General features: G+C 43.4%; 1 protein-coding gene across 1 annotated transcript in view; it reads right to left on the bottom strand.

Annotated features, from left to right (window-relative positions):
* LOC126262421 (multiple C2 and transmembrane domain-containing protein) overlaps positions 1-23,230 on the bottom strand; it is a 1,124,939-nt gene that overhangs the window by 626,792 nt on the left and 474,917 nt on the right. The gene's annotated exons all lie outside the window — the stretch shown is intronic.

The raw sequence follows: 23,230 nt of genomic DNA, 5'->3' as shown, positions 1-23,230 counted from the left end.
AAAAATATTATTTCTGCTCAAACAGCATGCATATACGATAACTTTCATTTGTAAGAATAGGAACCCAAAAATTATATATATTGTTCAATAGCTCCCTCATATGAGATAGTATATCATTTGTGTTCTCTTACATGCAGATATTTGTTAATTTTAATTAATTAATTAATAATATGTACGATAATGATCGAAGCTGAAGTAATTAATAATACTGATGAGGACTTCCTACGTCTGGCCTTGACACGACGTGATTCATTTCCGCTGACAACCGTTTATTTTTAATTTACTTTTATTATTAATTGGGAAACGAATTCGTTGCGAGGTAGCAAATTTAGGACACGCTTTTCAGCTAAGATATTTGTTTATTTTTAATTAATCTACATTGATCACAGGCCAGTGACGTTCATATAGAAAGAGATTCGAAATTAACGAGATAGGGACGGGAGTACGTGCCGTCGCATTCATAACGCGAGCCGCTTTCTCGTTAGTCACGCGGCCTTAGCTTCAGAAAACGAACACTCAGAATTAACAGTTTTCGATTTTCGTGCAGCTCTGCTTATGTGGAAACCAAATTTACGAGTGTCACTTGGAAATTATTGTGTGCATAAAACTGTATGATGCGTAGGTATGGAGCAGATCCACAAGTTATAAATGTGCCTGCGCCGGATATAAAATAATGGTGCTCAGATGAAAAATCATTGATGAGGAAACTGGAATTAAACCAGATACTGTATTTGACTGAAGAGAAGGATTAAAAATTATGGGTTTCACTAAAAAGTTCTTAAGAGTTCTAGGAAATATTACTGACTCTTTGGTTAGCACTCTTTTTGACGTCTATCCTTCGATTAATCCTCATTCATCTGACACGAGACTGTGCTGAGTAAGTTATAAGAGGTTAACCTATGTATCCATGTAAGTATGTATTATGTATTGTTACATACCAAACTGTACAAGGCAGCAAACGGTTAAAATTTTCGAAGTCCCAGAGCGAAGCTACCTCGCTTACATTACAGTGATTTCGACACGAGGTGGCCGCAAAGATTAACAGAGTGGGTCAGCGGGAAACACAACATCGCCGTTTCTGGCCAGCCAGACGGCGGGCCTCAGCAGAAAGATAGTGTAATGGCAGAGCATTTGGACAGGGTCACGTCACCTTAGTTACGGGATGAAAGAAAGGCTACTGTTAATGCATTAATGCTTAACAAGGGCTTTTACGAACCAGTCCTATACTATAATAAACTCCTTAAACAAGCACGACAGAGTGACAACCGCTGATACCTTCGTAATAGCAAGACCTATGCGGTCAAGACCAGTGATGTCGGATAAACATTAGGCACTACTCCACTCCATAAATACCCCAGCACTTTACCTAGTAAGGCAGTCGGTCAGACGGATCGACTGCGTACGTAACGCTCGCACTAGATTCCCTGATTAAAATAAAGTGGCGTCTAGCACAAGTCTGTTGTAGATTTCCTACACGCTACGGAACAACGACAGCCGCTACTGGGAAAGATGGCTACCTCGCCATAATCACTTGTCGCAGAGTTCTACACCTCAGTCTGCCGCTGTTGCAGATGGGTGGACCCGGGGGTCTTACCTACTTGGCCGCTTACGACCGAATCCTCAGCGGGCATCGACAGCCGATCTCAACAGCGAGTCAAGACACTGATTTTAAATTTGTGGAAGTAAATAACCAATTATGGATCTTCTTTTCACTGTGCCTATCGGCTACAACAGGTCTCCAACATCTTTCCGAGGGAAACTGGCACGGAGTGAACTGGGAGAGTGGCTCCTGACACAGAACCCCTCAACAGTCGCCCTCTTGAAATGTTTATGCAGATATGTACGTACGTTCGACATAGCCTTGTAAACCATTACACCGATTTCAACCAAACATGTCACACATATCACTTACTATGTGAAAGCAATTACTGTGTCGGTAAGACACCCTTAATGCGCCTATGGCAGAGGGTGGGGATGAAAAGGGCAAACTTTCTTCTCCTACCATCAAATGAAAATGCCAAATTTTTACAAATGCATTTAATTAAAGATGAAGAATTGCAGGTAGGCAAACATGTACATCTATAACAGGAGTACTGAACTTTCAACGAAGGTTTCACGTGAACTTAACAACCTCACTTGTGTTTAAAGTGTTGCTTGTAAGTTGAAATAAATGCTGCTTTCAAAATACCTCAATTTTTCATACAAACTCTGTGGACCAACAAAACTAAAAAAAAAGAAAGAATGCGAGTGAATGTGAAGCAATGAGATGAAATACTGAGCTACTATAAATGATTCATCCGTTTTCAAAGTTCTATACTGTGTGTCCGGATTAAACCCAAAGCAATATTGTGAGGCCATGGCCTATTCCTAGCCTTAAAAAGCAGCACTCCGTCTTCAGGCCACAAGTGGCCCATCGGGACCATCCGACCGCCGTGCCAGCCTCAGCTCACCACGCGGGCTCTCCTCTAACTGTGAAACAGCAACTTCTTCATGCTCTGGAGAGCGACACGTCAGCCAAACCCTGTGTCACTGTGGCGAACGGCGACCCAGAGATTATGCGCTGGCCGTGTTATCCGCTGGTGTGTCTGGTCAGTGGGAGATGAACCTAAAGGCGCTCACCTGAGCTTTTTGTACAAAAACAACAGTTACTTCACGAGTGATCAGTTTGAGATCCGGTCCTCATTAAAGTCATCAACGGGCGGTTTTGGCCGTCCACAACGGAACTGCCTAATGTGTTTGCTATCGTGGCACTGTCTTGCTAAGCCAGAATTATTGCCATACGTGCCCTTCGAAAATTTTCCCAGCTCTGCTACCCCGGGAACGAGGCTGGAGCCTTCCTAAGGTTTGTACAATTTCCTGTCGTCAAGAACCGACCGTAGGAATTTTCACCCGGTCCTTGCCGGCTAGTAGAACGAGTTTTCATTGGCTAATGCCCGATAATTATATGGAGGGAGACAGGGAACCAATTTCCAGGTCTGGGATTGGCGGAACGCCTAGACCTTTTTGTTGATTGGACATGGAGGACATTGCAAGTGCTGGTCGGGGTGAGGAGGAAGGTCTTGCAGTCTAAGGGTAGTTAGTTGGCTAGTTAAGGGAAAAACGTGGTTTGGATTCAGACCTCTGTCAAGTCATTCTGGAGTTGTACTTCATCTTTCTCACGACTTTGAGGTTATTCAACAGCGTCGATATCGAGAAGATGATGTTTTTCGGCTTCACAAAGTCAACCCGCTACAACCAGCAGCATACTCCATTAGCAGATATCTCTCCTCAGCGGTCGGCACCACCACCTTGGGCTACGATCACTGTGAGCACGGTAAGACTGCAAACTGCGGTGCGCTTTATGAATTTCAGGTTATGTGGCAGAGTGGAGACAGAGGGGCTTAACCTCGCCTACAGCTCAGTTAGTGTTTCTGAGGCACTGCTTGAGTTATTAAAAATAATGCATTTTTTTCACAATGCAACTTTTGTTTTCTAGGGGATTTTCAGTCGCTAACCACTCATGAATCAGTTAATTTATTCTATTATCAGCAGTAGGCGTCACCACTATTCTAATGATTTTGCAACTCTTTGATTCCAAATTCCATTCCAATTCTGTACCCCGCTGAAATCGTAATAACTTTATTATTTTTCTACCACGTTTGAAATTATTACATGTGTGTCCTTAACTTGTTTTTTGGCCAATGTTTCAGTTGCCTTGTTCAGTGTAATGCTGGTAGCTACTTCCGTAATTAATTACTCAATGTACATCTTGTCAAAGACGCCTTATTTCCATAGCTCTTGTGTTTCCAATCTCTTGATAAACTTTTCTGATTTTTATCTAATTTCTTCTTGAATTAAAATAAAATATCACCTATTCCAACTCTTTCATTTAGTTATTAGCTTATGCCACATATTAATTGCCGAAGTGTCTAACCATAAGCCAGTGAAGGAGGCCGCCTAATAGTTTCAGGAGTTGACTTTCAGCATTTATTCCACGTAACAGTCGTCATATCCGTGTAATCCAGTGCTTCGTGGTGGTTTTTTATCATCTCTAAAGATAAGGTATGATAAATTAGTATGATTTGGCTATTTGCATACTCTTATTGAATTATTTGCAGGTTTGCCTGTGCCCACAGAATAACGACTTCTGGCAATATAAACTGTGATAACTTGAGAAGTAATTGTGTTATTTATTGACGGTGTGTTTCTACAGGTACGGTAACTCAAAATATTTCTTACACTTTTAATACACCCAGATACAATGAGGTGACAAGTAGTGGGATACCTTCTAATATCGTGTCGGACCTCCTTTTGCTAGGTGTAGTTCAGAAACTCGTTGGTCGATGGACTTAACAAGTCGTTGGAAGTCCCCTGCAGAAACTCTGAGCCAACAAGCTGCCTCTACAATCGTCCATAACTGCGAAAGTGATGCCAGTGCAGTCTTTTTCTCACGAACTTACCTCTCGATTATGTCCCATAAATGTTCCTTGGGATTCGCGTCGGGTGATCTGAGTGGCCAAGTAATTCCCTCAAACTGTCCAGAATGTTCTTCAAACCAATCCTGAACAACTGTGACCCTGTGACAAGGCGCATCGATGTTTGGGAAGATGAAGTCCATGAATGACTGCAAATGGTATACAAGTAGGAGAACGTAACCGCTTCCAGTCAATGATCCGTTCAGTTGGACCAGAGCACCAAGTCCATTCCATGTAAACAGAGCAAACACCTTTATGGAACCACCACCAGCTAGCACAGTGCCTTGTTGGTAACTTGGGCCTATGGGTTCGGGGGGTCTGCGCCACACTCGAACCCTACCATTAGCTCTTACAAACTGAAAACGGGACTGATCTGACCAATGTACAGTTTTCCAATAGTCTAGGGTCCAACTGATATGGTCACGAGCCCTGGAGAGGCGCTGTATGCGATGTCGTGCTGTTAGCAAACGGTTCAAAAAATGGCTCTGAGCACTATGGGACTTAACATCTATGGTCATCAGTCCCATAGAACTTACAAGGGGAGGCCGCCAATTGTGAAATTCAGATTCGATTCATATTGCGCATAATAAAAGCTCATAACCAGAGGTGTAATGTGGCAAAGCACCAAGATGCACTTCTCAGCCGTTGTCGAGAAAATCGACAGTTAAAAGAAACCGTTGAGGTGAAATACTCTCTACGCTGTGTAACTTCCTACAGCGTCGTGGCGCAGCGGTAAGCGCTCGGGTTCGTAATCCGGAAGTCGCCGGATCGAATCTCGCGCCATGCAACTTTTTTTTTAGTATTTGTTATTTTTAATTAGTATATATATATATATATATATATATATATATATATATATATATATATATATATATATATATATATATATATACACTCCTGGAAATGGAAGAAAGAACACATTGAAACCGGTGTGTCAGACCCACCATACTTGCTCCGGACACTGCGAGAGGGCTGTACAAGCAATGATCACACGCACGGCACAGCGGACACACCAGGACCCGCGGTGTTGGCCGTCGAATGGCGCTAGCTGCGCAGCATTTGTGCACCGCCGCCGTCAGTGTCAGCCAGTTTGCCGTGGCATACGGAGCTCCATCGCAGTCTTTAACACTGGTAGCATGCCGCGACAGCGTGGACGTGAACCGTATGTGCAGTTGACGGACTTTGAGCGAGGGCGTATAGTGGGCATGCGGGAGGCCGGGTGGACGTACCGCCGAATTGCTCAACACGTGGGTCTCCACAGTACATCGATGTTGTCGCCAGTGGTCGGCGGAAGGTGCACGTGCCCGTCGACCTGGGACCGGACCGCAGCGACGCACGGATGCACGCCAAGACCGTAGGATCCTACGCAGTGCCGTAGGGGACCGCACCGCCACTTCCCAGCAAATTAGGGACACTGTTGCTCCTGGGGTATCGGCGAGGACCATTCGCAACCGTCTCCATGAAGCTGGGCTACGGTCCCGCACACCGTTAGGCCGTCTTCCGCTCACGCCCCAACATCGTGCAGCCCGCCTCCAGTGGTGTCGCGACAGGCGTGAATGGAGGGACGAATGGAGACGTGTCGTCTTCAGCGATGAGAGTCGCTTCTGCCTTGGTGCCAATGATGGTCGTATGCGTGTTTGGCGCCGTGCAGGTGAGCGCCACAATCAGGACTGCATACGACCGAGGCACACAGGGCCAACACCCGGCATCATGGTGTGGGGAGCGATCTCCTACACTGGCCGTACACCACTGGTGATCGTCGAGGGGACACTGAATAGTGCACGATACATCCAAACCGTCATCGAACCCATCGTTCTACCATTCCTAGACCGGCAATGGAACTTGCTGTTCCAACAGGACAATGCACGTCCGCATGTATCCCGTGCCACCCAACGTGCTCTAGAAGGTGTAAGTCAACTACCCTGGCCAGCAAGATCTCCGGATCTGTCCCCCATTGAGCATGTTTGGGACTGGATGAAGCGTCGTCTCACGCGGTCTGCACGTCCAGCACGAACGCTGGTCCAGCTGAGGCGCCAGGTGGAAATGGCATGGCAAGCCGTTCCACAGGACTACATCCAGCATCTCTACGATCGTCTCCATGGGAGAATAGCAGCCTGCATTGCTGCGAAAGGTGGATATACACTGTACTAGTGCCGACATTGTGCATGCTCTGTTGCCTGTGTCTATGTGCCTGTGGTTCTGTTAGTGTGATCATGTGATGTATCTGACCCCAGGAATGTGGCAATAAAGTTTCCCCTTCTTGGGACAATGAATTCACGGTGTTCTTATTTCAATTTCCAGGAGTGTATATATATATATATATATATATATATATATATATATATATATATATAATTCCCGGCAATCAGTTGCAACAATTATGCATATAATAAGTTGTTGAAAGTCGTTTGTCGTGGAAAAACTGGCGACTTCGAACATGATTATGTTTTCTGCAAACAAAGTTGTATTTCACAAATGTTATTAATTGTCTTCATAATGTTTACACGTGTAGTTAACGGAAGACGTAGAAACGATATTCCGAAACGAATACGTATAGTGTAAGTCAAACGTTCGAATTAGAGACCCCATGATATATATATATATATATATATATATTTGAATTACCAAAAACAAATACTAAAAAAAAATTGCATGGCGTGAAATTCGATCCGGCGACCTTTGACTTACAAACCCAGGCACTTACCGCTGCGCCACGACGCTATAGGATGTTATAAATCGTAGAGAGTATTTCACCGCAACGGTTTTTATTAACTGTCGATTTTCTCGACAACGGCTGAGAAGTGCATCTTGGTGCTTTCCCACATTACACCTCTGGCCATGAGCTTTTATTATGCGCAGTATGAATCGAATCTGAATTTCACAATTGGCAGCCTCCCCTTGTTAGAACTACTTAAACCTAACTAACCTAAGGACATCACACAACACCCAGTCATCACGAGGCAGAGAAAATGCCTGACCCCGCCGGGAATCGAAGCCGGGAACCCGGGCGTGGGAAGCGAGAACGCTACCGCACGACCACGAGCGTTAGCAAAGGCATTCACGTCGGTCGTCTGCTGTCATATCCCATTAACGCCAAATTTCTTCGCACTGTCCTATTGGATACTTTCGTTGTAAGTCCCAGATTGATGTCTGCGTTATTTCACGCAGTGTTGCTTACCTTTTATCACCGACAACTCTACACAAACGTCACTGCTCTCGGTCGGCTACTTCATTGTCCATGGTGAGAGATAATGCCTACAACTTGGTGTTCTCAGCACACTCTTGACACTCTGGACCTCGGAATACAGAATTCCCTAACGGTTTCCGAAATGGAATGTCGCATTCTTCCAGATCCAACCATTCCTCGTTCAAAGTCTGTTAATTCCCGTCATGCGGCCATAATCACGTCGGAAACATTTTCACATGAATCAACTGAGCACAAATGACAGCTGCGCCAGTGCACAGCTCTTTTATAGCTTGTATACGCGATACTACCGTCATCTGTGTATAATCATATCGCTGTCCCATGATTTTTGTCACCTCATTGTATCTGCACCATTATTGGCACGACAGATATCTCTTTCTGCACTTCTCTTAGAGTGTCTTGTAGCATTGCTGGTGTATCATTTGCATAGCTGGACGAAAGGGATGGCGCAGATCCGGTAGATCACAAACTGATGTCCAGTACACTAGATTCTTGATAATCCCCTACAGAAAAAATAAAGAGGTGTAATGTCTGGGTTCCTAGGGGGTCAAACAATATACGGTCTACCTCCCCCAACCCAGAAATCTGGAAATTCACGATGCAAGAAATCCCTCACAATGTTTACAAAATGTCATGGTGCATCACCTTATTGAAAGATAACGTCAAGAGGAAGTTGTGGCACGACATACAGCTCCTACAAGTCTACGTACGTTGTTGCATTATCTATAGGTTCTGTGAAGAAGAATGGGCCTATAACCTTGTTCTTCAACAATTCATATGCACATTCATTTTCGAAGGGCCATCTTCGCACACAGAAAACATTTTGAGTTACCATACTTGCAGAAGCAAATCGCCAATAAATATGTCAGTTGCGTCTTACGTTATTACCTTTTGTATTATTATATGTTTAATCCGGACACCCCGTATTTTCCAAAGTATTACAATATGATCGATGCATTAATAAAGGCGTAACTCAACCAGTTGGTCTTGTGAGTGCAGTGCTTTGACAAAAATGGCGACGAGGCAGAGAAAGTGTTTTTGGTGTTGGAATATGCGAGGTGTTTATCTGTTACAACAGTGCAACGTACGTTCAGAAGGAATTACGGAAAACAACCATCATTTAATTACAGCATTGTGGGTTGCTATCGACGATTTATCGATACTGGTTGTCTCTGTAAATAGAAAAATACCGGTCGACCGTGTGTGCCAGATGCAAGCACTGAGAGGAAGAGAGAAAGTTTCGTACGCAGTCCAAAGAAAAAAAAAATGAATGGTTTGCCCAAGCCACGTACTTGGAATACTGCAGTAAACTGTGTTGAAGATTTAGCGACAGCAGTTACATTTCAGACCGTACCTTCTGCAGCTCGTTCAACAATCAAAATCGGAAGATTAAGGCCGGTGACTTCAATTTTGCATAACAATACAGGAGGCACTTGAGGATGAAGATATCGCTTCTAAGCTGATATTCATCGACAAGGTAACCCTCGGTTATTTGCAGAGGATAAAAGCAAAAATGTGAGAGTGTGGTGCACTAAACGTTCTCATGAAATTTTGGGGAATGAATGAGACTCGCCCGAGAGTTTATGTTTTCTGTGCAGTGTCACATAAAAGGCCCGTTTTTTACGTAAGAAGGCTGTGACAGGTGCCTCTTAACCTGGTACGTTGCAGCGGATTGTTTTCATAACTGACTGCTGTTTCCCCAATTTCATGTTCCAACAAGACGGGGCACCCAATCATTGGACCATAGATATGCGCCTTTACCTAAACGACGAACTTCGCCATCGCTGGATTGGGCGTAGTGGTGAAGATGATGAGGCTCTTTCACCTTGGATCCCCTTGTCGTCTGGTTTTTTTCTTTGGGGATAAATTGAGGATCGTGTTTAAGTACCCAGGCTGCCAAGGACACTGGAGCAGCTCAGGGAATGCATCAGTGCTGCTGTGATGACCACTGACAGGATGTTGCTACATAAGACGTGGAACGAACTTGACTACCGATTGGACGTGTGCCGCTTGAGCAGATGGGCGCAAACAGAAAATTTGTAGAGGCCAAAATGGAAACTTGATGAGTTTACGGCTATGTTCATGCACCAGTCATATTTCTACACGTAGTAGTTTGGAAAATACAGAGCTCTGAAAACGAATGAATCATTTATAGCAGCCCTGTACTTATCCATACAAATGTAAAACGTGTTTGTTCCATTTTCGCACCTCAAAAGTTTAACCACTGTCCACGACATTTGTGAGGTTCTTACCGGGATTCAAATGAAGCTACAGGGAAAAAAGCTGGATCGCAAGACGCAATTCCGGTAAAAACAAAAAACGAAGTGCAGGTTAGCGGAGTGTGGGTGTAAGCAATGGATGATACATGGCTCAAGGAAGTTATCTGCGTATAACTGACCGACTTTATCCATCGATGCCAAATGGCTCGTGAAGATGTGACCTCTCTTTTTAAGTTCCCAGAAAACCATTTGCTCATTCGTAGCAACGTCACATTAATCTCGAACCTTGTGGAATCAACTGCACTAATTTATACCCCAAATTAACTTCTCGAGCGCATAAGCATATACCACGTGTGTGTGTGTGTGAAATACACGTGGCATATGCTTATGTTGGCAAAATTTAGTTTGGGGTATAAATTTGTGCAGATGATTCCTCAAGGTTCTATCTTAATTACGTCTCGTGATACAGCTTTTTCGCTGATCCATTTGTTTGATTTCCTGTTTCTCCTAATGATACCTAATATACACTGACGACACAAAACATTATGAACAGCTGTTTAACAACGTATTGGTCCTCCTTTGCGACTCAAAACAGCATTCTGCATTTCAGGGTATCGATAAGTCCTTGGTAGGTTTCCGGTGATATGTGGCACTGGATGCCTAAACGCAGGTCACACATTTCCTTTGGATCCGTGCCTAGCTCCCGGTAGTGCCCAAGAAGGGTTTCGTCGGGGTCCGCTCAGCCGAATATAGTGACCAAGACATCAATGTGAGTTCACTATCATGCTGCTCAAACGACTACAGCACGTCTCTGGGCTTGTGTCAGTGACAGCTTTCCTACTGGAAGATGCCATCGCCGTTGGGGAAAACAAGAAGTCTTGCATGTGGTCCGTAACAATGTACACGTAGTCAACAGTTGTCACGGATTCTTAAGTTACTACCACAAGCCACATGGAAGTCCAGGTGAATGTCCCCAGTAGCGTAATACTGCGGCCGCTGGTCTGCATCAGAGGTGCGGTGCATGTTTCGTGTAGCCTTTCGCCAGGATGACGGAGTACCCATAGGCCACCATCGACGTTGAATAACCAGAAATGTGATTAGTGCGACAAGACGACATGTTTCCATTGATCCCGGCCCAATCGCGATGAACTCATGTCCCCTACATTCATAACTGATAGTACTATTGGGTTAACACGGGAGCACATAGAAGTCGTCAGCTAGCAAGTCTGTTCAACAACGTGCGCTGAACGATGTGCTCCGAAAGCACTTGTACCTATACCGTCATTGTCCTCTGTCGCTGAATCTGCTACATATCGTCACATGCCCTGCTTTACAGAGCGGGCAAGCATCTGATCTCCGCGTTCTGTGAAAAGGCGCGGGCGTCCAACATCTTGTCGCCTAGTCACCGTTTCACCGTCCTTCAACCACTTTCCATAGATGACTACGACGGTAGTGCGCGAACATCCAATTTGCTTCGACGTTTCCGAGAGCTCGTTGCACGCGCCGCGCCATAACAATCTGGCCTTTGCCAAATTTGCTGACGTCAGTGGATCTGCTCATCTGCGGCCCATATCGTCACCAGTATGGTTTTCCATTCGTCTCTTCTGTATTTATATACTTTACCTACAGCGTTCCATACCCGCTACGCCATCAGGGGTATTCAGTATCGCGGTGGACAATGGTCATAATGTTTTGGCTCATCAGCGTATGTATTTACGCGTATGACATCATTTGTAGTGCTTTCTACTTCTGCAGTATAAGACAGGTTTTATGGACACGATGTGATATAGTTCGTAATTAGTTTCTTTTGAATGTGGCGCAGAGAGGGAAGCAGGTTATTCTTGGCTGGGAAATTTGACGGGGTGTATCCTAATAGAGTTTAGCTTTTTCTCTGTAAGAGCTAGATGCTGGATAATGCTGACGATGACATGAAGATTCGTTCGCCCATGAAGAATCGGAGACTCGTATACAAACTAGCAAACCAGCAGAGTCCAGACTGTTCTGTAAGTTGAAAGTTGTACATTTATGATGCTGTGGAGGCTAACACAGGAAAACTTGTGATTCCAGAAAATGCGGGGCATTTAATGAAATGTCATCATCATTATGTGCTAGTGGTTAAACTCTGATGTCGCTGCAACTATTTTCTTCGGTCTCCCGCTTCTTTTTTCATTGTAGTTCTGATATGACAGCATCCTCTTCAGGTCTTTGAAGAATTGTTTCCTTGGTCATCTCGCCCCTTTTTAGCCGGTATCTCGTCTTGAAAATATATGTGATCATTGTATTGTACGCTGAAGAGCCAAAGAAACTGATACACCTGCCTAATATCGTGTGGGGCCCCCGCGAGCACGCAAAAGTGCCGCAACACGACGTGACATGGACTCCGCTAATATCTGAAGTAGTGCTGGAGGGAACTGACACTATGAATCCTGCAGGGCTGTCCATAAATCCGCAAGAGTACGAGGGTGTGGAGATCTCTTCTGAACACCACGTTGCAAGGCATCCTAGATATCCTCAATAATGTTCATGTCTATGGAATTTGGTGCCCAGCGGAAGAGTGTTCCTGAAGCCAATCTGTAGCAATTCTGAACATGTGAGGTGTCGCATTGTCTTGCTGGAATTGCCCAAGTCCGTCTGCATGCACAATGGACATGAATGGAAGCAGGTGATCATACAGGATGCTTCTGTGCATGTCACCTGTCAGTCGTATCCAGACGATCAGGGGCCCCATATCACTCAAACTGCACACGCCTCACACCATTACAGAGCCTCCACCAGCTTAAACAGACCCCCGTTGACATACATACCCATAGACGTCCATCCTCTCGATAGAATTTGAAACTCTCGTCCGACCAGGCAACATGTTTCCAGTCGTCTACAGTACAATGTCGGTGTTGACGGGCCCAGGCGAGGCGTAAAATTTTGTGTTGTGCAGTCGTCAAGGGTTCACGAGTATGCCTTCGGCCCCGATAGCCCATATCGATGATGTTTCGTGGAATGTTTCGCAAGCTGACACTTGTTGATGACCAAGCATTAAAATCTGCAGCAATTTGCGAAGGGTTGCACTTCTGTCACGTTGAACTATTCTCTTCAGTCGTCATTGGTTCCGTCCTTGCAGGATCTTTTTCTGGCAGCAGCGATGTCGGAGATTTGATGCTTTACCGGATTCGTGATATTCATAGTACACTCGTGAAATGGTCGTACGGAAAAATCCCCACTTAATCGCTACCTCGGAGATGCTGTGTCCCATCGCTCGTGCACCGACTATAACTACACGTTCAGACTCACTTAAATCTTGATAAACTGCCATTTTAGCAGCTGTAACAGATCTAACAACTGCACCAGACACTCGTTGTCTTGTATAGGTGTTGCCGACCGCAGTGCCGTATTCTGCCTGTTTACGTATCTCTGTATTTCAAAAAATGATCAAATGTGTGTGAAATCTTATGAGACTTAACTGCTAAGGACATCAGTCCCTAAGCTTACACACTACTTAACCTAAATTATCCTACGGACAAACACACACACCCATGCCCGAGGGAGGGCTGGAACCTCCGCCGGGATCAGCCGCACAGTCCATGACTACAGCGCCTAAGACCGCTCGGCTAATCCCGCGCTGCGTATCTCTGTATTTGAATACGCGTAGATAGACTAGTTTCTTTGTCGCTTCAGTGTATGATACAGAAGTTATTTTTCAACCTTTCTATTTCCTTGAGAAAATGTCTTAACTGTCATGACTTGCTTTCCTTTGCATTCGGCTTGTTCTAATTATGCTCATGTATATCCAATCCATATTTCCTCTGCTTTTAGCTGCTGTTGCTCATATTTAGTCATTTGCATCTCTCACTTACCTACAGCAGCAAGACTTCTCGCTTTGATGTTCATGAATTTTGTTGTGAATGTAGTAACTGAATGCTACTATTAATTAACCCTAAACATCCACGATAGCAGAAAAGTATTTCCCTAGTATAGTTTCTTAAAGGTGGATATTGCACACTACGATTGTTAAACACATGTCTGACAGGGAGCACTGTAGCAGCAATATGGCAACATAATAAGAAATAACAAATCACATTTATTAAGAGTATGAAATGATAATTAAATGGACACCCAGGCTGCAAACAAGCGTTGATGTACTTCATTGGGGACATGTTGAAAATGTGTGCCCCGACCGGGACACGAACCCGGGATCTCTTGCTTACATGGCAGACGCTCTATCCATCTGAGCCACAGCGGGCACAGAGGATAGTGCGTCTGCAGGGACATATCCCTTGCACGCTCCCCGTGAGATTCACATTCCCAACATGTCCACACCACTACATTCGTAGTGCGCCTAATAGATGTTTGCCCATTATACTCATTACTCGTGGCAGATTAATCTACCAAGTCCCGTACGAGTTCGGGCATAGCGTGTGCGTTCGCACAAGAAGGTCAATGGCCGGGAAGCCATATTTTTTAACTATATATGACGGTAGTATCTGTTCTCGAAAGAACAGTTACCGTGGATGACCATGCAGCTTTGCTAGAAATGAAATGATAATTAAATGGACACCCTAGCTGCAAACAGGCGTTGATGTACTTCATTGGGGACATGTTGAAAATGTGTGCCCCGACCGGGACTCGAACCCGGGATCTCTTGCTTACATGGCAGACGCTCTATCCATCTGAGCCACAGCGGGCACAGAGGATAGTGCGTCTGCAGGGACATATCCCTTGCACGCTCCCCGTGAGATCCACATTCCCAACATGTTCACACCACTACATTCGTAGTGCGCCTAATAGATGTTTGCCCATTATACTCATTACTCGTGGCAGATTAATCTACCAAGTCCCGTACGAGTTCGGGCATAGCGTGTGCGTTCGCACAAGAAGGTCAATGCTATGCTTGTGCCGCGCGGGATTAGCCGAGCGGTCTTGGGCGCTGCAGTCGTGGACTGTGCGGATGGTCCCGGCGGAGATTCGAGTCCTCCCTCGGGCATGGGTGTGTATGTTTGTCCTTAGGATAATCTAGGTTAAGTAGTGTGTAACTTAGGGACTGACGACCTTAGCAGTTAAGTCCCATATGATTTCACACACTTTTTTTTTTTGCTATGCTTACTTATCGAACATTTACTACCACTAACACAAATATTTTATTAGTGTATACGCTGGATTTATAATATTGGAATGTACCTGCCAATTACTGTTTTTACTGTAAGTTCCTATGGGACAAAACTGCTGAGGTCATCGGTCCATAGGCCGGCCGAAGTGGCCGTGCGGTTAAAGGCGCTGCAGTCTGGAACCGCAAGACCGCTACGGTCGCAGGTTCGAATCCTGCCTCGGGCATGGATGTTTGTGATGTCCTTAGGTTAGTTAGGTTTAACTAGTTCTAAGTTCTAGGGGACTAATGACCTCAGCAGTTGAGTCCCATAGTGCTCAGAGCCATTCATCGGTCCATAGGCTTACACACTACTTAAACTAACTTACGTTAAGGACAACACACACACACTCATGCCCGAGGGAGGACTCGAACCTCCGACGGGTGGAGCCGCTCGAACCGTGGCAAGGCGCCTCAGACCACACGGTACCAACCAGTATTTTTAGCATGTGTTCGTATTCTTTCCTTAATCCACCACTGAACTGATATCATCAACAAATTGTATGCAGTTCAGTGTTTCTCCACTTGTTTTAATTTCCACCGGTCTCTCTTTTAAGGTGTCGAAGGTCAAAAGTTTCTTGCAAATCTTCCAGTTTTCTCTCAAGTAAGATCCGCAACGTTAAAATTCCTTCCTTAGTTCTGCTGACAGGTATAAAACTGCATCGATCTCCCTTCTATAATTTTTCGTTGTGTTCTTTAGTATTAGGGTTCCGTGTCTCAATGTATAAAAACGGAATCCACACAGCATCGCTTTGTCGTCCTTCTGTCTCTGTCCAACGGTTAAGAACCCTTTTTCTCATGAACGAGTAGACATGACAGGTCCAAATTTATGTCACACATTAAGGTCTATGGGCCCTTGGCGTTGTACAAATTTTAAGCTTCTATGTCAGCACAGTCAGAAGATACAGACAATTACGTCACAAATTTTGATGCTCGAAAACTCACTCATGAAAACCTATAGGGTACGAGATGAAGGCAGAGCTCATCATCTGCAGCATCGTTGACAGAACCGACTGCGGACCTTTGGTGCAGAGCCGGGTGGAGGGTCTGAATCAGAGGCTCAGACGGTTTTGCGACCGTGTTGGCTGCAGATTCCTTGACTTTCGCCATAGGGTGGTGGGGTTTCGGGTTTCGCTGAATAGGTCAGGAGTTCACTACACTCAGCTGGCGGCTACACGGGTAGCAGAGGCTTTGTGACGTGGACTGGGCGGTTTTTTAGGTTAGAAATCTCAAAGGGTGCATGGCAAATACAGGACGTGCTTGGATCAAGGAACAGTCGGAATTGTGGTTGTAAATTGTTGTAGTTGTGCTGGGAAAGTCCCTGAGCTTCAAGCGCTAATAGAAAGCACAGAAGCTGAATCGTTATAGGTACAGAAAGCTGGCTAAATCATGAAATAAGTTCTGCAGAAATTTTTACGAAGTCTCAGACGGTGTTCAGGAAAGATAGATTAGGCAGAATTGGTGGTGGAGTGTTTGTGTCTGTCAGTAGTGGTTTATCTTGTAGTGAAGTCGAAGTAGATACTCCGTGCGAATTGGTATGGGTGGAGATTATACTTAACAGCCGAACTAAGTTAATAATTGGCTCCTTCTACCGACCCCCAGACTCCGATGATATAGTTGCTGAACAGTTCAGAGAAAATTTGAGTCTCGTAACAAATAAATACCCCACTCATACAGTTATAGTTGGTGGGGACTTCAACCTTCCCTCGATATGTTGGCAAAAATACTTGTTCAAAACCGGTGGTAGGCAGAAAACATCTTCCGAGATTGTCCTAAACGCTTTCTCCGAAAATTATTTCGAGCAGTTAGTCCACGAACCCACGCGAATAGTAAATGGTTGCGAAAACACACTTGACCTCTTAGCCACAAACAATCCAGAGCTAATAGAGAGCATCATGACTGATACAGGGATTAGTGATCACAAGGTCGTTGTAGCTAGGCTCAATACCGTTTCTTCCAAATCCACCAGAAACAAACGCAAAATAATTTTATTTAAAAAAGCGGATAAAGTGTCACTAGAAGCTTTCCTAAGAGAGAATCTAAATTCCTTTCGAACTGACTATGCAAATGTAGACGAGATGTGGCTCAAATTCAAAGATATAGTAGCAACAGCAATTGAGAGATTAATATCACATAAATTGGTAAGAGATGGAACTGATCCCCCATGGTACACAAAACAGGTCCGAACGCTGTTGCAGAGGCAACGGAAAAAGCATGCGAAGTTCAGAAGAACGCGAAATCCCGAAGATTGGCTAAAATCAGACGCGCGAAATTTGGCACGGACTTCAATGCGAGATGCCTTTAATAGGTTCCACAACGAAACATTGTCTCGAAATTTGGCAGTAAGTACACAAGCGGCAAGACGCAGTCAATACCTTCGCTGCGCAGTGCCGATGGTACTGTTACCGACAATTGTGCCGCTAAAGCGGAGATATTGAACGCAGTTTTCCGAAATTCCTTCACCAGGGAAGACGAATGGAATATTCCAGAACTTGAAACACGAACAGCTGCTAGCATGAGTTTCTTAGAAGTAGATACCTTAGGGGTTGCGAAGCAACTCAAACCGCTTGATACGGGCAAGTCTTCAGGTACAGATTGTATACCGATTAGGTTCCTTTCAGATTATGCTGATACAATAGCTCCCTACTTAGCAATCATATACAACCGCTCGCTCACCGATAGATCTGTACCTACAGATTGGAAAATTGCGCAGGTCGCACCAGTGTTTAAGAAGGGTAGTAGGATTAATCCATCGAACTACAGACCTATATCATTGACGTCGGTTTGCAGTAGGGTTTTGGAGCATATACTGTATTCAAACATTATGAATCACCTTGAAGGGAACGATCTATTGATACGTAATCAGCATGGTTTCAGAAAACATCGTTCTTGTGCAACGCAGCTAGCTCTTTATTCGCACGAAGTAATGGCCGCTATCGACAGGGGATCTCAGGTTGATTCCGTATTTCTGGATTTCCGGAAAGCTTTTGACACCGTTCCTCACAAGCGACTTCTAATCAAGCTGCGGGCCTAAGGGGTATCGTCTCAGTTGTGCGACTGGATTCGTGATTTCCTGTCAGGAAGGTCACAGTTCGTAGTAATAGACGGCAAATCATCGAGTAAAACTGAAGTGATATCAGGTGTTCCCCAGGGAAGTGTCCTGGGACCTCTGCTGTTCCTGATCTATATAAATGACAAATGACCTGGGTGACAATCTGAGCAGTTCTCTTAGGTTGTTCGCAGATGATGCTGTAATTTACCGTCTAGTAAGGTCATCCGAAGACCAGTATGAGTTGCAAGGCGATTTAGAAAAGATTGCTGGTGTGGTGTGGCAGGTGGCAGTTGATGCTAAATAACGATAAGTGTGAGGTGATCCACATGAATTCCAAAAGAAATCCGCTGGAATTCGATTACTCAAGGCTGTCAATTCAACTAAGTACCTGGGTGTAAAAATTGCGAACAACTTCAGTTGGAAAGACCACATAGATAATATCGTGGGGAAGGCGAGCCAAAGGTTGCGTTTCATTGGCAGGACACTTAGAAGATGCAACAAGTCCACTAAAGAGACAGCTTACACTACACTCGTTCGTCCTCTGTTAGAATATTGCTGCGCGGTGTGGGGTCCTTACCAGGTGGGATTGACCGAGGACATCGAAAGGGTGCAAAAAGGGCAGCTCGTTTTGTATTATCGCGTAACAGGGGAGAGAGTGTGGCAGATATGATACGCAAGTTGGGATGGAAGTCATTAAAGCAAAGACGTTTTTCGTCGCGGCGAGATTTATTTACGAAATTTCAGTCACCAACTTTCTCTTCCGAATGCGAAAATATTTTGTTGAGCCCAACCTACATAGGTAGGAATGATCATCAAAATAAAATAAGAGAAATCAGAGCTCGAACAGAAAGGTTTAGGTGGATGGTAAGGAGATAGTATGATTGTGGTTCGATGAACCCTCTGCCAAGCACTTAAATGTGAATTGCAGAGTAATCATGTAGATGTAGATGTAGATGTACTTCGCGTTGACCTAGAATCATGAAACTGGCAAGAAGCAAGATTTCACAGTACAAGTAAAGGGAAAAATCCGAAATTACTAATTTATAGTTATATTACACGAAAAAATATTTCATTTATCATTTGTTATACGACTTCAAACTTGAAACTAAAACATTCTCGAAAGTCTTGCAATCCCTGAGACCAATAAATTGCCAGTATCAGTGTCGATAACAGGAAAAATCGCCAATATCCCCTATTATAGCAGTGGATAAACTGTCTATATACATGGTTAAGTTTGTACGGTATCCTCAGCACGCGACTCCTTCTCTCCCTTCGCTAATTTTATTTAATAATCTTTGATGAATAGGTTAAGAAATATATTCTTATAGAATTAATATTTTTCAATCGCATATCCTTTTCTCGGTATTGTAATAGTTTTGTAGTAATCTTCGGAATTCTCCTATTCTCGTAACAGCACATAATTACCATGAATAAGAATTTTAGGCATTTCATTACTTTTATATCCCTCAGATTCTACACAGAGTGCTCAAATTCATCTTTATCAGCAGTAGGTCCTACCTCATCGTTTCTCAAGTCTGTAATACTATCAGGTCCTTCCCATTCCCCTGTTTCTATGTCATTACAGCTACATTCTGTGTATTCTTTCCAACATTTACATACTGCTTCATTGTTATTACATACCCAATGTCGTGTTTTCATAGTTTGTCCGGTTATTTGCTTTCTGCTCTGGTGGTTTTATTTTGAAGAATGTTGCATTTTATTATCCAGTCTTTTTGGGCCCTTTCAGATCTCTTGCACATAACAGTTGTCTAATTGTTTTTGTTTCTCTGTACTTATAAGCAACATGGATTTTTATTCTCTCATTAGCTAGCTTTTATGAAGTTGTTCTTGTAGACAAAAACTGACAAAGTAGACAAACACTCACAATGGAGGGCTTTAGGTATTGCAGACAGGTGGAGAGTTAGATTGGTAAAAGGGAAAAATAAATCGTGAAATGAATCGAACCAATCTATGTTCCTACGTTTAACTCCAGTATTATTATGGTCTGTGAGGGTCGTTGATGGATGATGGAATAGGTTCTGAGCATTGTTTTCGGTTCCCTTTCTTCATCATTCTGCCGTCAACATTAGATTGCACTGCATTCTTGCCTTCAGAACTGTAGTCATAGTACACGGTAGGGCTGCTGCTGCTGATAAAATATCGATATGACGACACTTTTCATATATATAGGCGGTATGCTTCCCCCGTTATACCGATATATCGATATCAAAATGGTGATGTTGAATGCTGATGTTTATATTTTATATTTTCTCTGTAAATATTTGAAACTGTTCCTCTGAAATTGTAATAGAACATAAACTTACGTTCACTGTTTGAAGTAGTCTCACCACTTTTTGACCTTTCATCGCATCCAATCGTCCTCTTTGACCGTGTGAAGCAAGTATATGTGGAACAAAAGATGAACTCCGATTGCGCAGAGGAGGTGGCGGTGTGAATGGAATAACCAGATTTCCGACGTGAAAACAGCACGCCAGTTGCGTTAAAAACAATTTTTAATACAACTAGGATACTACTTCTTCACATCGACATTCTTTAAAAACAGTTGCTGAAAATGACGAACAAAAATCTAATTGACGTGATGGGTTCTTGCGGTGGGCGGAGACGTATGAGGGGAAGTGCAGACGTAATCGGCGCTCGCCGCTGCCAACAGAAACTGCTGCGTTTAGCTTCATCACGCAATTTTGACACTATAACTGCTATGGCGCTGGCGTTTGCAGAAATGAAAAAAAAAAAAAAAACAGGGAAGTCGACATGATCTGTTCGCATAAATTCGAAATGTGACGAAACCGAACGACGGACCCATCAGACACATGTTATTGTGCCACTTTCATGCAGTTACCATTGTTAGCAACGTGTTTATCGCCAAGCGTGAACGTGCATTGTTTTCTTTCAATTCTTGCTCTAAGGGGCATAGGCTGGCTGCTAGCTTGTTGATTTACAGAGCAACTAATAATAAATCAATAATATACAACTCATAAAACCGGTAATATATTTCTCATGTTTAGCCTATATTTTTATTGGCACGTACACTAGGGTGACCAAACGTCCCGGAAAACCGGGATTGTCCCGGTTTTCATCCCTGTGTTCCGATGTCCCGAAAATTTGTTTCGGGACTCTCAAAAGTCCCGGAATTCAGTTTTTAAATACATTTCGTGAAACTTTCTCAAATTTTGGGGATTTCGGTATATTAAAGGAAATAAAACACAAGAAATTAATATATTTTAGCTTATTTGTCTAAAACCTCCATTATCCCATACTAGTAATCACAGTACCAGTATTGATACACTCAGGCAATAATTTACTTTGAGCGGTACTTTGGCCAACAAGTAGTAAGTTGTATTATTGTAACAGAGCTATGAAATCGTCCGATTGTCGCGCCACTTACACACTCATTGTCAGGACAGTGTAGTAGTTGATGTTTTGTCAGACAAACTGCAATAGTTTTTTCTCATATTAGTGGTATTATTGCTGCAGTACTGTGAAACGCAATGCCGAAACGTGCCTGCAAGTTCAGTGACTGTTATTCCAAGGAATTTAATCTCCTTAAGAAAGTTAGTTTTGATTACGAAGCAGAGTGTTCCGTATGTAATTGTTTTATAAGTATAAGTCATGGTGGGCGTTCCGACATAGTTGATCACATCAGCTCAAAGAAACACATTAACAGATACAGTGCACCGAGCTGCAGTGAAACTCAAAAAAATTATTTTGTGAAACATCAGTCAAGTGAAGAGACGAAAGTTCGAGCAGCCGAGCTTACACTAGCCTACCACACGGTAAAACATCACCAAACTTATAGATCTAGTGATTGTACTAATAAGCTTAACAGCATTATGTTTGATGATTCTTCCATTGCAAAAAAATTTAGTTCAGCAAGAACTAAAGTGTCAGCCTTAGTGAAAGAAGTTGTTGCTCCCCAGAGTGTAAAGGAAAGCCTTGAATACATCAAAAAGTCTTCTTTCTACGGGATATCCACTGATGCCAACAATCATAAGGCCACTAAAATATTTCCGTTTGTTGTTCAGTTTTTCGATATTTATCAGGGAATTCAGACCAAACTTTTTAAGGTGAGTTCCCTATCTAATGAAACATCTGACGAAATTTCAAGATTTTGTATGAATACTATCGAAATGTTCGATCTTGAGAAAAATAAATGTGTGGCATTTTGTGGAGACAACACCAGCACAAACTTCGGTGGTTTAAAAAGATAAGGCAAATGCAACGTATTTACCAAATTGAAGGCAACATTGCATGAAAACATTGACGGCATAGGGTGCCCTGCACATGTTTTACAGAATAGCGTGCAGGCATCTGCTGACAGTTTAAGCTGTGATGTTGAAACTATCCTCATGAAGGTATACAAACACTTTTACATATATACTGTTAGAACAGATAGGCTTAAGGAGTTCTGTTATTATGTGGGAACTGAATATATGAATGTAATGTGTCACTCGAAAACTCGCTGGTTATCACTGTTTCCAGCAGTTGAAAGAGTAATCCGCCTGTTTGAACCGTTAAAAGATTTTTTCCTAAATGAAGACAAAGCCCCCAAAATATTGGTTCAGTTTTTCAGTAACCCTTTAAGTGAAGCCTACTCATGGTTAATTCACAGTCAGCTTAGCACTTTGCAGCATGGGATAAAGGAAATTGAGGGAAGCACGAAAAGTGTAATAGAGGTAAATGGTGTTTTGAAAAATACTCTGGAAACTGTTACTAAGAGGAGAGAACAGCAGTTCATTTCTTTTAATGTTAAATCTGTCCTTAAAAGAGCAGAAGTATCAGAAGCAGCGGAAAGGAGTTTTAGAGAAAAAGTTAACAAGTTTTATGACACTTGTGTAGAATATCTCAGCAAGTGGAGCGCCTCATATTTACCCTCATCGCCGGTGTTTGATTGGATGTTGCTGAAGAGAGTGCCAAAATGGGAAATTGTTGATGAGACGGTTTCTTATATGAAGAGTAAAGAGATTGAAATCGATTATTCCATTCTCTTTGATCAGTTCGGCATACTGACAAATTTTGTTGAAGAAAGTCTTCACAAGTGGAATGATGAAAAAAAACCGCCATTGGAATGTCATGAGAAGTGGGTGAGTTTTTTTTAAAAGCTGTGACTGTCTTCAGCATTACTCTGAGTTGGTAATAATTGCAAGG

Source organism: Schistocerca nitens, chromosome 6 (assembly GCF_023898315.1).
Source record: "Schistocerca nitens isolate TAMUIC-IGC-003100 chromosome 6, iqSchNite1.1, whole genome shotgun sequence".
Classification (NCBI taxonomy): Eukaryota; Metazoa; Arthropoda; class Insecta; order Orthoptera; family Acrididae; genus Schistocerca; species Schistocerca nitens.
The sequence above is the reverse complement of the archived record's forward strand: the minus strand, read 5'-3'. Positions and strand labels throughout refer to the sequence as shown.